General features: G+C 41.5%; 2 long non-coding RNA genes across 2 annotated transcripts; both read left to right on the forward strand.

Moving 5' to 3' along the window:
• Positions 1 to 1840: 1840 nt before the first annotated feature.
• LOC134407896 (uncharacterized) lies at positions 1841 to 6543 on the forward strand. Its single transcript, XR_010026068.1, has 3 exons — positions 1841 to 1984; positions 3755 to 3904; positions 6362 to 6543. It is a non-coding gene; the product is annotated as an uncharacterized LOC134407896 (long non-coding RNA).
• A 5163-nt stretch (positions 6544 to 11706) lies between these two features.
• Positions 11707 to 16255, forward strand: LOC134407895 (uncharacterized). The gene is made up of 3 exons (XR_010026067.1): positions 11707 to 11755; positions 14737 to 14862; positions 16161 to 16255. It is a non-coding gene; the product is annotated as an uncharacterized LOC134407895 (long non-coding RNA).
• The last annotated feature ends 1164 nt before the right edge of the window (positions 16256 to 17419 follow it).

A 17419-nucleotide genomic window follows, 5' to 3' on the forward strand; every position in this document is an offset into this window, starting at 1 on the left:
CCAGGACAACGGACTCAGCTCTTGACTTGGATTGGACTTCCGACTGGCTATTGACACCACAATATCGACATTCTTCATTTCTGGCTGGGGGACTCAGACTGGTAGGCTTCTGTCTAAAAGGCTGGGACTTGATCTTTGCAGCATCCAGGCTTGTGTTTACATTCCTGGCCAGAGATTTATGGCCGGGTAATTAAACCGTGTAATACAACACTTAAGAGATAACGCTTCAGCTCAAGGGCTCGTCTTTGAAATTAATATGATTTCATCAGGCTGGGTTTGTTGAGCGTGTCAAATGGATGGTGGGATAATCATCCATTTGGCTGTGGTCTGGAATGTAATGAAGTCTTGTATCCATTTCAACGTTAATGAGCATACCCTTTCAGAAGGCACTTGGGCCGTGGGCACACCAGCCGTTTATTCCTGAATAATACCAAATTCATCCCTACTGGGCCACATGAGGCACAGCTGATCCCTCTGTGATCTCGGGTTGACCCCTCAGTTATTCAGGAATAATGCTGACTACTTTTGTAGCGTTTTTTTCCGGCTCTCTTGCTACAGTCCCGAAGTCTGCGGCTGGTGTGTCCCCACTTCACGAATCCGTTGCTGTTCGCTGTGAGTTCCAGGATCAGTGAACAGCCAATGACCTGTGAGGGGCGTGCACATGGGCATCAGTATGTTTGACCACTGAGGTGTTTGACCGCTGCTGTGATTGTTATTTTAATATTGTATTGGTTTTATATGCACTTTTAATAAATTCTATGTATTATATTGTGTTTGGTGTTGTTCCCCGCCTCAATCCAGAAGGAGAGCGGGTAATATGATGATGATGATGATGAAATAAAAACAAACAAATCTCTGCACAGGAGTGCATTTTCGACACAGTACCTATCCCCACTTCTGCCGCTGTGTATTTGTGCTGCTGCATTATTAAAAAAATAAATTCCGTGCCCTGTATCCATCTGCCAAGTCCAATAATTTCAGTTATTTACACAAAACAACACCCTCCCAGCTGGCCAACCTACATAGTTTTGGAGCATCATAACTTACAACAGTAAGTCAGGGGAAAACTGACTTTTTCTTTTTTTTCCTTTTTCTTTTAGTTTTATTTTTTTTTAATATTTTAAACATCGCAAACGGACAATCTTTACACCACATATAATACCTAACAACAAAGGTATACACAAAACAACTACACTAAAATACAATTTAAAAAATTAGGGATAAAGAAGACAACTGGGCGTATAAGACGACCCCCAACTTTTGAGAAGATATTCCTGGGTTAAAAAGTCATCTTATACTGGGCGTATAAGACGACCCCCAACTTTTGAGAAGATTTTCCTGGGTTAAAAAGTAGTCTTATACGCCAGAAAATACAGTATATTTTTGGCCCCCTTCATACCAGAAATGCTAACTAATTTCTTAATTACTATTAATATGTTAATTAAATTAAATTCTTTCTTATGATTTATCTGAATCTCATACATTGGATTCACAGAACCATACTCCATTTCTCTCTAATTCTTTAATTACAATTGATACATCAATCAAATTTACTTCTTCTCTTTTTTCCTTTCTCATTTCTTTTCTCTTTTCTTTCCTTGTCTTAATACTAAAACCCACAAACAAATACATCAAATTTCTCTGTCTCTTGCAAATATTCTATCAAAGGTTTCCATTCCACCCTAAACATAGCTGTCGATCTTTCTCTCATCGCTGTGAGTTTTACCATCTCTGCCAATTCCAGCATCTTCAACATCCATTCATCCGTTGGTGTTCTTCATTTTTCCAGTTTTGCCACTCTAGACACTATTTTTCTGATTCCCTTTCACAGTGGATTTGCCACTTCATTTCACTTACAAGGGATTTGCCAACTACAACTAATGTTACCAAGGCTATTATGGTTTAACTTTCGCATATCCTAACTCCATCCAGGTGAAAATTGAATGCTGCCAGACTGATGAGTGTAACATACAAAATCTTCATTGTAAGTATTTGTTGAGTTATGCTATGTAAGCTGTTTAGTTATGGCTCAGACTGGGACTCTGGCACATAACCTTTTGTAATAAGTCTCTGTCTGGGAAACCAGAGACTAGCAGAGTTGCAGCGGTTCTCAGCCAAGAGACAGCAAAGACATAAATTAAGGCAAAGGATTCTTGTAGGTTAAAATAAATCCTTTACTGGCAGATACATATAATTAGGTATGGCAATACAGATACAAATACTTACAAACGGTCAATCAATACAGCACACATCGAGTTGGTTAAGTGGAAGGGAATGAACATGCAAAACACATTTACTTTTATAGACAACAATGTACAATTTTATGTACAATGGTGCAACTCTTTGCAACCCTTAATTGATGCAAACCACTTAGACAATAATTCAATTATTACACTCAGTGTCCAGGTGGAAAGTTGACCTTTAAGTTCTGCTGAGTCCTCTCTTCTTCCAGGTTCTAAGGAAATTAGCAAAACAATGGAAAAACAAAACCAAGATCCATTCCAGGATCTAACAGTATTTGCATCTTTTTAGACTCAATATGTGTTTATGTAAAAGCCAATTGCAAGAATTACAACACAGGATGATGCCATTTAGAGAGATACTTCCTTGATTCTCAAGGGCTGAGGTCACCAGGGGCTTGGAGCAGGATTGTCTGAATTTGACTCTCTCCTGCCAGAGTGAATTTCTGCCATCCTTTTCTATGGAGAAAAGTAAAGTCTTGAATTTTACATTGTCCCTGCTCAGACAACATGTCAAGCCATGATTAGGCCACTTCCCTTTGTGGTAGGGCAGCTGCTCTGGAATTGGGAATTGATTCTGGATAGCCAAGGTCCCTATATGGACCTGTCACTGATTCTTGGGAGACCAAGGCATTCATGGATGCAAAGAGAATTAGACTTGGGCCTGACCTTGACAAAATGATGGGCTCTACCCCTCCAAGAAGTGCACAGGAACCCTGAACAGGAGCACCTTTCTTAGTGAATGAGCATATTCATTAGCCAGTGTGGTGTAGTGGCTAAAGCGTTGGACTGGTAGTCAGGAGATATGGGTTCTAGTCCCCACTCGGCCATGGAATCTCACTTGGTGACTTTGGGCCAGTTGCAGACTCTCAGCCCAACCTACTTCACAGGGTTGTTGCAAGGATAAAAATGGACAGGAGGATTATGTATGCTGCCTTGGGTTCCTTGGGAGAAAAAAGGCAGGATATAAATGTAATAAATAAATAAAATACTGCAAAATTAGAGGGGGGTTGTTTGGTTGATCGGTGTGTTTTTTGCAGATCCAACATCCTTACTAAACTAACATTCCCTTGATTCTTAGTGGGCTGTCATGACACTTAAAGTATTATATTATGCATACAAATTCACAGAAAAGATGATAGAATATACGTTTCTCCCTTTAGATCCTTTTAAAGAGTGGGAGACTTGGTACTAAAAATAAATGGGAAGGCCTTGAGGCAAGGGAGTATCAAAATACCACCTTGTCTGATCTCCTAGATAGCAGGAGACACCAGATCAACCTAAACAATCCAGGCAACCTTATGCCCACAAGCAGGAGGGCTGGAAGAAGGGCTTGTAGAACAACAGTTTCAGGTGACCCATCGAAAAAGAACGTCCCAGAGAAAAGGTGTTTCAAAGAACTAAGGTCTTTATGAATGAACCTTGTGGGGCAGACAGGAATAGAGGTGGAGGTGGGAGAGAAAAACAGGATGGTCGTAGAACTGAGTACTGACTCGATGGGTTGTTTTTTGTAGTGCCAGATCGTAACAGGCTTCCACTTAATGGGGTTCAATGCCCAGTCTGCTTCGCAGAAGACGCAGATTATTGCGACAGCCAGGGGGAAACCATCCAATGCCGCGGCACTGAGAATGAATGTGTTGATACTACCCTTGACTTCAGTCCACGTGAGTAGTCACCAGTCATGGGGCAATTTGCACTGTTTCTCTCATTTCTTTTCTGGCTTGCTGTAGGAAGAAACATAATGGAGAAGGCTGGTGTTTAGTTCACTTTTTATTTTAATATTCTCTATTTAAAACAACAACAACATTGATTTATTACATCACTATATTGCACAATAGCCAAAGCTCTCTGGGTAGTTTACCAAGATAAAACCCCTAAATATACATAAAATCAACATACAAAAGTACAACCATGTTTTAAAACAATCAACAGTAATACATTTTATTTTAAGCAAAGTAACACAGTCCCTTTGCTTAGAACCAAAGCTTATATTATAATTATAATCATTGATATTTATTTATTTCCCGCCTCTTTCTCTGGATCAAGGCAGGGAACAACATTGAATACAAAGATACAAAAATACATAAAACTGATTAAAAACGTAAAATCAATACATTATTAAAATCCTAAAAACTTTTAAGACAATTTAAAATTCAACTGGGTAGGCCTGCCAGAAGAGAGCAGCCTTACCTTCTGCACTGGGCTGCAACAGAGGAACCACTGGTTCATCTCTCCCTATTAGCCACATTCATATGTCAAGCCTTTGTTTCACAGGAAGACCAAAAGACGGTAGTGCACATGCTGGTAACTTCGAGGCTCAACTTCTGCAATGTGCTCTACATAGGGCTACCTGTGTGCCTAGTCTGGAAACTTCAACTAGTTCAAAATATGGCAGCCAGGCTGGTACATCTAGGGGTGACCACATAACAGCAGTTTTAAAATCTCTTCACTGGCTGCCGATTAGTTTCTGGGTGAAGTATAAAGTGTTGGTTATCACCTTTAAAGCCCTACATGGTTTGGGTCCAGGCTACCTGCAGGATCACCTTGTCCTGTACAATCCGCCCCGCATACTCAGGTCCTCTTGGAAAAATTTACCCCAGCCAACAAAAACAAAGCTGACAACTATTACCAAGAGGACCTTTTCTTCTGCCGCTCCCAGATTATGGAATGACCTGCCTGGAGAGATTTGTCAACTTAACAGTCTTCCGGAATTTAAAAAAGCCATAAAGACTGCTCTCTTCTGGCAGGCCTACCCAGTTGAATTTTAAGATGCCTTTTTAATAATGTGCTCCTTAAAATGAGTACCCAGCTAGCTGGGGGAAAGGTAATAATGACCGGGGAAGGCAACAGCAAACCACCCCGCTATAAGGCCTGCCAAGAAAATGTCAGCGAAAGCTGGCGTCCCTCCAAGAGTCAGTAATGACTCAGTGCTTGCACGAGAGGTTCCTTTCCTTCCTTCCTTTTAGTAATGTATTAGTTTTAAATATTTTAATTAGTTATATGTATTTTATGGTGTTTGCATTTGTGTTTTTCCCATCCTTGATCTAGAGGGAGAGGCGGGTAACAAATAAATTATTGTTATTGCTATTATTATTATTATTTGGACTCTTATTAATTGTTTCGCCAGGGAGTAACTGGCCTATTATATATGAATGATCACTCTTTATGTGTGCTTAAACCCTTGCTAGGTAGAGACCTGGGATATAGAAACTTCATGACTAACCCAGGGGCCAATCAATCAGCATGGTTGTCCTGCTTATGGTGGTGTTGGGACAGATCTCCAGGCTCAAGTCCAATAGCAAAGCCAGTAAGCAATCAAATGCCCAACACAAATCCAGAGAAGAGCTGAGTTGTCAGGGAAATACAAGGCAATGCACTCTGAGTCTGAAACATGTGCCACTAATTCAAGGCAGGGATAACTATGTAGTGAGGTTTAGAGTTGATGGCTGTTTCTCCTGAAGGCCCAAGATCCCTCTGATCTGCTTCTTGGTCCTCTTTACAAGGAGGCTTTCTGCAAAGGTGTACTCTTTATGTCATCCTCCAAATAGTAGCTCTCCAAAGGGAGTGTGACAATGACGCATAGGGTAATTCAAGGCAGGAGTCAAGCAACTGGTGCTCAGATGTTGTGCCAACATCTAGTATCTGCACCTGAAGGCCTTTAAGCCTGAGCCTTCAGAAATCCATCTAGAGCACAGCTACAGGACATTGATGCTCATAAGTACCCCTTTACTCATGAGGAATCATTATTCCTCAGGCAGACTCTCTGCTCCATTCAGACTTGGGTCAGACTCAGCATTAAGGTAGCTGCAGGGCAAATCCAAAGGCAGTTCAATCAACAAGCAAAAGTTGAAGGCACAGTTTTATCAGGCAGTTGCTAAAAGTGAGGTTGGAGGTGCAGCCAAGGCCAAAATCTAGGAGATCCATCAAGCAAAACCACAGTCCACTAGCAGAGTCAAGCAAGAGCCCAGGGCTCTATCGTGGGGAGAACCAAACACAAGGCAACGGAGCAAGAGTACAAGGCAGGGAAGCTGAGGTATAGGGGCAGTCAAGCCCCCTCATTGTATTACAATATCTACCTGATATAATTCTTATATGCACTTTCTCTTTTTTTTCTTTTCCAGTTGGATTACATCCCATGACCTTTGCAGCAAAAGGATGTGCAAACAGCAATGTATGTTCCTTCCCCACTGGAAAGACATTAGCTAATGGTTTGTTGAGCTTCATGATCTACCAACTGCAATGTCAAGATGTCAAGGGATCATCCAAGCAGCCCAAAAATGAGATGTAGATGGAAAAGTGCAAAGCCCCCCTCCTCCCTGGCCATAGCTAGAAGGGGCAATATCTCAGGGATCACCCCGGGATCATCCCTGTGCATTCACATGATGCACAGGGGATGTGGGGGGGGGGGAAAGGGAGGGATGATCCCCCCTTTCCCTGGAATCTCGCCCTACACTTCTAGCCCACTTTTTCTGCAGTCTCGGGCTGATCCTGTGAACCATGGAACGTGTGGGCGAGCATCATGGTTTGTCCCGACTCCTCATGAGTAACTGTGCATGGGGCGCTCAGGAGCTCTGTGCCCCTCGGGGGTGGGGTGGGGGGAGAGGGTAAAGTATTTTTTTAAAAAAAACACCATTTTTTTTACTGAAAGATATATATTCTAACCTCACCCTTAAATGGTTTTTTTTAGTGTAATTGTAGTTGTTATTTGCATTTTTGTTGGTATGGATTATGGATTATGTTTGTATGATGTGTGATATTTGTTTAAATGTTGTTGGAAAAAAATATGAGTGCTTGTGTGCTCCGTCTGCTTTAACAACAACAACAACAACAACAAAAATGGTGGGTGCAATGTTGCGTGCCTTGTGTAGACCAGGGTGACAATCTCACCATCATAAAATCATGAGATCGTCGCTGTAAAAATTCCTGGTCTAGCTGAGGCCCCTGTGTATCCCATCTGATAAATTCTCTTGGAGCTGCGTCTGGCTTCCTTTTCTGCCCTCTGCCAGCTGAAAGACGGAACAGGTGCATTTGGTTCTTCCCCCTCTTGGTTATCTAAGCTGGCAGGACTCTCTGCTGGCACAGATGCCGATACACTTGTGCCAGGCTCTTCCTCCTCTTCGCTCCCTATACTGGCAGGATTCCCAGTTGGCACAGGTTCCACCCCCCTTGTGCTGGACTCTTCAGCAACGGGTCTGGGTTCCTCCATGTCCTCATCCCCTGACTCCATTCCCACGCAGGGTATGACAGCCTTGGTCACATGTCTGATTTCACAGCACACAACTAAGACAAACCTGTTCTACATAACATCTTAATGTTAAAATCACTGGAATAAAGAACAAGTGAGACATTCAATGTATCTGAAATTAACTGCAGTCATTCTTTTGTAGCTTTTGCTGCACTTTGAATCTTTTGCTATATTCTGTGTGATAGAGTCTCCCCTTCCCTCAAATATCTTTTCTGACTTCAAATCCTTCAGTGGATGACCATAGTCTAACCTTTCCTAACAGTTAACACCTTTTTCATATCCATACTCATAGTTTCATCATACTGCTACCACTGAACAAATGAAGCAGTTGACAAGTACAGAAAAATCTGGTATAATGAACAAGCAAAGTAGCATATAAAGTACTATTACCCCGCAAACATTAGCCATGGAACAGCCATGAAATAATATAAAATACTATTACCCTGCAAACATTAGCCATGGAACAAAATGGATTAAAAGGCTTGCTGCAGTCACTTCTCACTAGCACCTCTTTCAACTTCTGGTTTATCAGTGAGAAACTAATCTAAAAATTTGTCATTGTGCCTCTGGTTCATTAGCCATATTTATCCAAATATCTCCTGAATTTACAGTGACTCAGTGTGCAGAGAACAGAAAGTCCAATCAGGGAGCCAAAGAAAACTGGCCAAAGAAATGACAGAAACAAGTCCCACTGATTTCAATAAGAGAGGAAAATATATACCACTGGTTATGGAAATTAAAGAACTGTGGCAGCAGGAAAAAGTCACAATTATTCCATTAGTTACATCAGTCACCCTCATCACATTCTTATTATTCTTATTATTCAGAAAACCATCAGAAACTAGGCCTACTAAAAGACATCCACACCAACATCCAGAAAGAAGTTATACTTGAAAAATGTTGAATAGTCAGGAAATTTCTGAACCAGTAAAAGACAGCATGACTTGGCAAAGCCCATTATGTTCATCTAGAAAAACCATCACGAGCAAGAAAAGAGAGATAGATGATGATGATGATGATGATGATGATGATGGCTTCCCTGTAAATTTTTAAAAAGATTTTAAAGAACGATGAACAATTGTTACAAAATATATGTCATGCCAATTATAGCAAACAATGGAGAGGAAGATCTATAGGTCAAAATGCATTATTTAATAGGAATATCAAGTCCAAACCATTCCCCCAACTCACACACAGGAAGGTACAGCCCTCCCACACCACACACTGCAAACATGCACAAGCATTCATTCATAGTCAAACACCCCATGCAAACCATTCAGACATGAAAACACACACTGCCAGAACGCGCGCACACACACACCCACGCACTCAGATCATGCATTCCAAAAATGCATGCATATACATCTGCATTCACTCAAACACCCCATGCACCCCATTCAGACATGAATACACACTGCCTGCACGCGCGCGCACACACCACATACACACACATACCTTAGTCTTACCTGCTGCTGCTGCTTCCCTTGCTGCTGCTGCTTCTCCTATTTGCTGCTTCTCCTCCTCCTGCTTCCTTCTTCTTGCTGCTGCTTCCTCTTTCTTCTTCTTCCTCTTCTTCTTCCTTCTTCTCCTTCTCCTCGGCTGGTGATCGCACCAGCCTAGGAGGAGAGGGCTACATCACGCTGGCGGGGGGGGGGGGGGGAGCTGGAGGATGGATCTTGTCCTTTGCCCCCTCGGGCCGATTTCACCCTTTTCCTGTACTGGGGAAGGCAAGGGCTGGGAGACGCATTCCCAGAAGTCTGGGAATGCGTCTTCCAGCTCCTCCACTCCAGCAATGCTGGCCTTCTCCTGTGTGCTGGTGCCGTTGTGCCAGTGCATGGGAGAAGCCTAGATCGGCGCTGTGGGGAGTAGCTGGAAGATGCATTCCAAACTTCGGGAACGCATCTCCACAGCCTTATCCCCAGTGATTTGGGGACCAGTCACAGTTGCCACAGAGACCCCCATTTTTCCAGAGGTCTCTGGGGTTTCCCGGTGCATCTGGTCACCCCTTCCTCACCAAACTAGTTGTGCCCAGCTTTTGCCTTTGGGTACGAATTTTTGTTTCGGTTCATTTTTTATAAAGATTTGCCAAAATTCACAGTAACAGTGTTTTTTTCCAAGGCTGTGCAAACAAGGGTATTTGTAACTACCCCACTGGAGAGACAAAACCAGCCAATGGCTTGATAAAATTCAACATCTCCAAACTAGAATGCCAGTGTGCCAAGAAATTATCCAAGCTGCCTGTAGCTCAGCTGTAGGTGCAAGAGAACAAAGACCTCCTCTGAGTCTATTCCATCATTTGCAAAAGCGGGGGAATAGATTGTGGTCCTAGAAGTGAGAGTGATGAAGATCTGGGACTAAAGGTTCTTTGGTTTTCTTCTCAAAGTCTTCTGGAAGCTGAGTTTTAGAGGACCGGATAAAAAAGGGTTTAGATGTGTTGTCGAACCAAGTATGATGGGTGGGTTAATTTATACTGAGCCAAGATCATGCAAAATAAATTGATATGGCCAAGAAAATATCTGCTTTGTATATGTTTTTCGTGAATATTTCTTGAGGGAGAGAGTGGTGTTTGAAAAGGCCTTCTTAGGGCATGACTAAAAGCTCCATCACACCTATGATGAAACGCTGGCTACCGTCACTTCTCCATCGTCTCTCAGTTACTTCCTGTTTGAAAAAAGGAAGTAAGCAAGGAACACGAGGCCCATTCTGTCGGGAGTTATAATCATGCTGCTTCTCCAACACACAGCAGGAGAGAGCAGCAACCGGACTTTTTCTGGTTTTTCTTGTGGCACAAGGAAGGCCAGAACAGGCAACAAAGGCAGACGTTGGGAGGGATCGCCGAGAAATCCGTGAGTGCCCAGTAACGAGCGTGCAATAAAACGCTTGTCGGGTGTAGCTCTTAGTCCAGGAAGAATGGTTGATTGATCCCAAATGCTTGAAACCCTTGACTCTTCATCATGGGGCAACTGATGAAGTTCTTTCAAATGGTAACTGTAATCATCATCACACCATCTGTGGATGTTCGGTATCATGGATCACAAATCTGAGCCCAGGGCCTCATCTACACCAAGAAGGATATAGCACTATGAAAGTGGTATGAAAGTGGTATATAAAAGGCAGGAGCAACACCAAGAAGGATATAGCAGTATGAAAGAGGAAGACGGTATGTGTCAATGGGCCCCAACAATTGTCAGTGGACTTCAGTACCACTACAAAGCAGTAGTGTGGTTCCTGCCTTTTATATTTATCATTTATTTTATTATTATATTTACATACCGCCCCATAGCTGAAGCTCTCTGGGAGATTTAGAAAAGTTAGAAACAGTGAAAGGATACAAAAGGATACAAAATTTAAAACCATCAAAAATATAAAAACAACAGTATAAAACAACAGTATCCATTTAAACAACAACAGTTCTGGGTTCCATTAAAAAACAAACAAACCACTTCCATACCACTTTCATAGTGCAATATCCTGTGTGGTGTAGATGAGGCCCAGGTCTCATGGGCCAACCCTGACACTCACTCACTATTCCAGTGAATTAGTCATGAGAACATAAGATGTGCCGTACTGGATCAGATCAAGTGTCCATCTAGTCCAGCACTCTGTTCACACAGTGGCCATATTGAAATTTCCAATGGAAACCCCAGGAGATGTCCTAGTTATTGACATTGATGTGCAATGGATCCTCAAATATCCGTGAGAGGCTGATCATGAGCATGCAATAAATCACTCATTTAGAGCAGAACACAAAATGAGGGGACAGCAACCAGTGCAAGAGGAAGGAGACACATCAGAAGTGACCAGGGAAGTTCAGCAAGCTTCTTTTGACAAGTCAAAAAGGTTTTCTTCATAAAATTCCAGACTAAACTTCACTGTACAATGCCTTTGGAGCTGTTTGAGAAAATGCCATTTTCCCATCCATAGTGGTGGAACAGGATTTAGGTTAGACTGGATGGCAACATTAAAATAAGTTTCCAAAAAAACCATCTCAGCAACTTCAAACACAGAGGTGTGAATTCTTGTCTGATAAGATAGCACCCCTGGGAAAATGCGCAGTCTCATTTACAATAACTTCCACCAAATTAGTTATGCTCAGCGTTTGCCCTTTGGCTCCTCAGCTTGGCATATAAATTGACCTAGGTAACCACCTCGCTACTTCAATCACTTTAAGTTAGTCCTGCTTTGCTCCATGTCCTCCTGACTCTAGATCTTCCTGGTACTATGAAGGCACTCCTGAGCACATACCTCCTCTTGGCCTTGCTTTCACCAGGTGAGCATGATCCACAAGTCCAGGGTTCCTTGTCTTGTTTCTGGGAAGGGAAATATGCAGATGGCATAAAGAAGTGAAAGGTCTTCTAGGGTTCTGGAAGCCAGAAATGGAGGAATTGGGAAAATAATAGTTCTTAAACCAAATGAAAACTGGAAGGCTACAGTTTTAAAACTGAGAGCCAAGAAGAGTGCTTTGGAAATAGAGGTGGAGAAAGGATTCAGGAGTCCTTTGGAAAGGAAGAGATAGTGTTGAGGGTTCTCAAACAGGAGAGAGAGAGAGAGAGAGAGAGTTCATGGGTTACTTCGAGGGAGTAGGATAAACTTTTGCATTTTCAGATCAGCTTCAGCACTCGGCTATTAGTGGCTCAAGACAGTATTCCACTGGATGTTACATCTGTCTGATCAAGGAGTCTATTGCTTATCAGAGCTCAAGTATACCCATCCAGTGAATCACCAAGGTGACACAGCTTTCTACATCTAAGAAGCAGGATACAGAAAAAATCTAATTAAGAAAAGGACAACTAGAATGATCAAAGGGCTGGAGCATCTCTCCTACGAGGGAAGGTTACAACTGCTGGAGGTTTTTGTTTGGAAATAGGTGGGTAGAGGGAGACATGGGAGAGGTGTACAAAATCATGTGTGGTGTAGGGAATGTGGATAGGAAGACATTTTTTCTCCCTCCCCCATAATACTAGTACCCAAAGTGATCCCATGAAGCTGAATGGTGGCAGATTCAGGACAGATAAAAGGAAGGACTTCTTCACTGCACGCATATTTAAAGTATGGAATTCTCTACCACAAGATGTAGTGATGGCCACCAATTTCAATGGTTGTATTTTTATATTGTGGTTTATATTGTGATTTAAGTTTCCATAGTTTATACTTTAAGTTTTACTTAAGTGTTTTTTTAAAAAAATTAGTACTGCCCAGAGAGCTTTGCTTATTGGGCTGTGTAGAATAAAATAATAAATAAATAAATACTGTAATTACTGGATACAAATGTTGATTTTAAAAAAGGGAAATTAGGATATTATCTTTTTACAAGAAATGTATCATACACAAAATCAGAAAGCTTATTTTTAAGACGTTAGAGGAGGTTTTTTCCTGCAGAAGGAAATTTAAAATCACATAGGGTGATAATAGTGATTATGAACAAATTATTGAAATTAATGAGCAGATACATTGTCAGATGCTAGAGGGTGATATGTGTTTATGAAAAGGCACTTTAAGAGGTCAAAAGATTATCCTAGAATGCATTTACTCACCAAACACTGGCGCAAACTCAGTTTCTTGGATAACAAATCTTGGAGAACTTTAAAGAAGGGTTAGTGCTTATTGGAGTGGGGGACTTGAATGAAGTACTTGACCCATCCTTAGACAGAGTGGAAGTAGAGGGCATAAAGAGCAAAAGAATGTCAGTTTGTCGATGCAGTGTGTTTGTCAGGAGTTTGAGCTTTGCAATGTTTGGAGTACTCTGCAATCATCAGAAAGGGATTGCACCTTCTTCTCCAGGCATCATGGCTCATACTCAAGTATGTTTGGGTCAAAACAGGCTCCATAACAATATTGGATCACACCTCAGTATCAGCAGCGTCCGATGAGTCGGACCTGGGTGAGTTTGTCCACCCCCACTGACAAGTTTTTAAAAATGCCAACTCTAAATTTATATACAATTACAATTATTTTAAATTACATTGATCAAAAATACTATGAATTTGACACACCACAAAAAAATCATCAAAATTTCCAGCAAGTTATAGCAGGGGGGAAAAAAGAGAAGAACCCTTTCAGAATATACTCAGAGACAGCAATGGCACAGGAGTTTCAATTTCATTTCAAATCAATGAAAAAATTAAGAAATATTTTAATGAACAATAAACTTCAGTTAATCCAGGCAAAACTGGAATCCAGTCACTCCAAAATATTTTTTTTATTTATAAAATCGCGTGAGAGCATTATTGTTGTTGTTGTTGTTGTTGTTGTTGTTGTTGTTGTTGTTGTTATTTAAAAAAGAAGAATTACACAAGAGGGATTTCATTTAGCCATTAAAAAACTACAGAAAAACAAGGCCCTGGGGACAGACGGCTTCACTGGAGGTTATTCTAAAAACTTCAGAATCCTACTAACGGCACTCCTGATGAAATTATTCAATGGCATCTTGGACAAGAAATCCTTCCCAGATACATGGAAAATCTCCAGGGTAATTTGATTGCCTAAACTAAATAAAAACAGAGGAAGTCGAAAATTATAGACCAATTTCATTGCTGAGCCAAGATTATAATTTTGGATTCAAGGTTAACATCGAGGACAGACAAATCTGTAATTTATATGCAGATGATTTGGCTCTTCGCTTTCAAACCCAATAACGGTCATACAGAAGATACTGAAAATCACTACTGAACATGGTAGCATGTCGGAGCTGGCATATAATATAAAAACAAATCTAATATCTTCTCTCTGACTTTATCGAACTTTGGTGACGTTCTGATGCACATAATCTCAAACAGTTAGTTCAGTTTAATTCATCAATGAACCCCCCCCCCCCCAAAATGGAGGCAAACGAAAAAGAATTAATAGAGTTAGGAGGGTTAACATTAAGACCAGATAATTGCAGGTAATTGTTTTCTGCAGGCAGCCACAGAGAGTTAAACAAGATGGCACATGTCCCTTACTTCTGAGCCTTCACCGGTGATTCCACTCACCCGTCATCCATTGTCTTTTGATCCAGATAAATGGGAAGAGTTTACCCGCCTCTCCCTTTGGCTAGGAACAGGCTGAGCTGTATAGAGTAAAAGACTGATGGGGACCTTTGGCCTACATCTGGTCAGCAAGATAGAAGCCTGAAGTGGATAGAAATTAATCAGGTTTTCTCCTTTGTAGCAAAGCCTCAGGTGCAAACAGAAATGCTGTTTTATTATGTGAAGTATTATGTGAGCTATATAGGTGGCACTGAGTTTTCACACCCCTTTCTCCTGTTTGTAGTGACACCTTTGAGGTGTAGAACATGCTTTGGCTATGGAGAAAAATGTCAAGATGAAGATGTGAGGATTGAGGAATGCAGATATGACCAAGATGCTTGCCTCGTCATCACTGGTTATTACTCATTATGTGAGTTAGAAGTACTTTTAGTTCGTTTAGCATGTGGTCTTTTCATTATTTGGTCTCTGGAGCATCCAGGAATGACTTGCCTGTCAATATGCCATGCCAAGTCAACATCACCTTTAGCTAGCAATGGGGCCTTCAACATCACAACCAGGAAACCAAAAAAATGCTATGTCCCCCAGTTGCTGTCGTCTGTACACTTCCTTTTCACAATCAGTTCTATCCTTCGAAATAATAGCCCCAACTTAACCTGGAGGTCTAATAATTACGCTATAATCCTTGGCCAATTTATCTAATGCCTGTCTTGTCTCTATTTATTTTCTCAGTGCTCTTCTGAAATGTCTAATGTGGCAATCCAACATAAGTTTAGACAAAAAAAAAACCCAACCCCGCTACAACTGCCAGCATTTCCCAGCTGACAGTTATAGGACTTTTCCTCTGCCTGTGATTGTGCTCTAGGGGCCTTGCTAGACCTAGTGGGAAATCTGGGGGAGAGGAGGGGAGATCTCTTGTTATGAATAACGCGAGACGTCGCCCTTATTCAGACGGGAGCTGCGATGAGCTCTGGAGGGGAGCCTCGCAGCAGCCATTATTTTTATTGTTAAAGCAGAGGGATGCAGGAAAGGTAAGTAGGGGTTGTTGTTTTTAATTCTCCTTCCCCCGCCCACCCCCTGGCCCCATTCTCCTTCCCCTGCCCACCCCCCAGCCCCGTCTTCCTTCCCCCACCCGCCCACTATTATTGATGGGTTTGACTATTGAGGTTTTTTATTAACAACAACCAAATACTTACAATGTACAGGAGTGCATTTTCAACACAGTACCTATCCCCACTTGTGTTGCTGTATATTTGTGCTGCTGCGTTATTAAAAATTAATAATAATTCCATTCCCTGTATCCATCTGCCAAGTCCCACCCCCTTCTCCCAATACACATTCGGAACTGCCGTAACAGGGCACACGTTCTCCCGCAATGCCTCTCCTTTACTTGGGGGAAAAATTGGTGGTGTGTGCCCCATGAGCCATGATTACGGAAGCTGGGGACTCAGAATTATCCCTCCTCCATTGCGAAAGGGCTGTAGATACAGATTCACCCTTGGACAAAACTGTAACCTGTGCTGATCAATTTTTAATCAATAGTGTTAAGAAATATCTTGTGAATTTCAGTTGTTTTCACAAAACAACACCCTCCCAGCTGGCCAACATGTGTAGCTTGGAGCATCATATCTTACCACAGTAAGTCAGGGGAAGACCAACTTTTTCTTTCGTTGCCACTCTAGACACTGTTTTTCTGATTCTCTTTCACAGTGGATTTGCCACTTTATTTCACTTACAAGGGATGTGCCAAGTACAACGAATGTTACGAAGGCTATTATAGTTACACTTCCACATATCCTAAATACCTCCAGGGGGGAATTGAATGCTGCCAGACTGATGAGTGTAACATACAAAATCTTCATTGTAAGTATTTGCATCATTTTAGACTCAATATCTGTTTATGTAAAAACCAATTGCAAGAATTACAACACAGGATGATGCCATTTAGAGAGATACTTCCTTGATTCTCAAGGGCTGAGGTCACCAGGGGCTTGGAGCAGGATTGTCTGAATTTGACTCTCTCCAGCCAGAGTGAATTTCTGCCATCCATTTCTATGTCTTGAATGTTACATTGTCCCTGCTCAGACAACATGTCAAGCCATGATTAGGCCACTTCCCTTTGTGGTAGGGCAGCTGCTCTGGAATTGGGAATTGATTCTGGATAGCCAAGGTCAAGACCCCTATATGGACCTGTCACTGATTCTTGGGAGACCAAGACATTCATGGATGCAAAGAGAATTAGACTTGGGCCTGACCTTGACAAAATGATGGGCTCTTCCCCTCCATACAGTGCACGGGAACCCTGAACAGGAGCACCTTTCTTAGTGAATAAGTGTATTCATTAACCAGCATGGTGTAGTGGCTAAAGTGTTGGACTGGTATTCAGGAGATCCAGGTTCTAGTCCCCACTTGGCCATGGAAGCTCACTTGGAAGCTTATAGTTCTCTATAAATTTTTCCCATTCCATTAAATCTCTTGTACTTTGTCTTACTATCCTTCCCCTATTTATGAATCCGCTGATTTCTGCCCATATTATCCATGATATTTCCAAGTCATGTCCTATTCTTCCATACTTCATATGTTATAAGGCGTTGTTTTTCATAAAAATCTTTCATCTGTATCATTCCTATTTCCTTTAATTCATTTTTATCTACTGCTTTACTTTTAAAATCAAAATCTGGGTGTACCCAAATTGGGGTTAGTGGTGAAAATAATGTTTTTAATAATCCAGTGATTATTATTTTCCTTTCTATTTGTTGTTTTACATCTTTCTTTCTTTCTTTTTATGGAAAATGTTCTGTATTTCTTCCTCCTTTAGTTCCATCAATTCTTTTTCTATTTCTACCCATTGTGCCTTGGTTCCTTCCTTTATTATCGTGAATAGATGTCTTAATTGGTATGTGTCATGGTATGTTTTTAAGTGTGGTATGCCCCAACCTCCTTCCTGCCCAGGACTATATCTAAATGTT

The sequence above is a fragment of the Elgaria multicarinata genome, chromosome 13 (genome assembly GCF_023053635.1).
Source record: "Elgaria multicarinata webbii isolate HBS135686 ecotype San Diego chromosome 13, rElgMul1.1.pri, whole genome shotgun sequence".
Lineage (NCBI taxonomy): Eukaryota > Metazoa > Chordata > Lepidosauria > Squamata > Anguidae > Elgaria > Elgaria multicarinata.